This window comes from Morone saxatilis, unplaced genomic scaffold (assembly GCF_004916995.1).
Source record: "Morone saxatilis isolate NCDOM2014 unplaced genomic scaffold, NCSU_SB_2.0 Contig19, whole genome shotgun sequence".
Classification (NCBI taxonomy): domain Eukaryota; kingdom Metazoa; phylum Chordata; class Actinopteri; family Moronidae; genus Morone; species Morone saxatilis.
In genome coordinates this window covers 24,216,485-24,216,710 of record NW_023339751.1, presented here as the reverse complement: position 1 = coordinate 24,216,710, position 226 = coordinate 24,216,485, and the positions used below count along the sequence as shown (strand labels likewise).

Below are 226 nucleotides of genomic sequence, written 5' to 3'. Positions count from 1 at the left end.
CGTGAGTTGGCTGACTGAACTCTCCTTAAAGCAGCTAAATATTTATAATAGCAATCTGTTAAATGAAAATGTGTTAGTAGTAATCTAGAGAATTATCAGATGAATCTGCAGCTCCCCTTGGCTTAATAGAGCTTTATAAAGAGTTTCAGCTCATTTGTTATCTGTCCAGACTCAACTTTACTGTTCTGGTTCACTGTCAGCACGCTCATTGTTTTCAGAGAAAAAG

The 226-nt window shown here is 36.7% G+C and overlaps 1 protein-coding gene across 1 annotated transcript in view; it reads left to right on the top strand.

The window, feature by feature from the left end:
• hectd2 (HECT domain containing 2) overlaps nt 1-226 on the top strand; it is a gene marked incomplete at its 5' end in the record, with an annotated part of 39,594 nt that overhangs the window by 14,638 nt on the left and 24,730 nt on the right. The gene's annotated exons all lie outside the window — the stretch shown is intronic.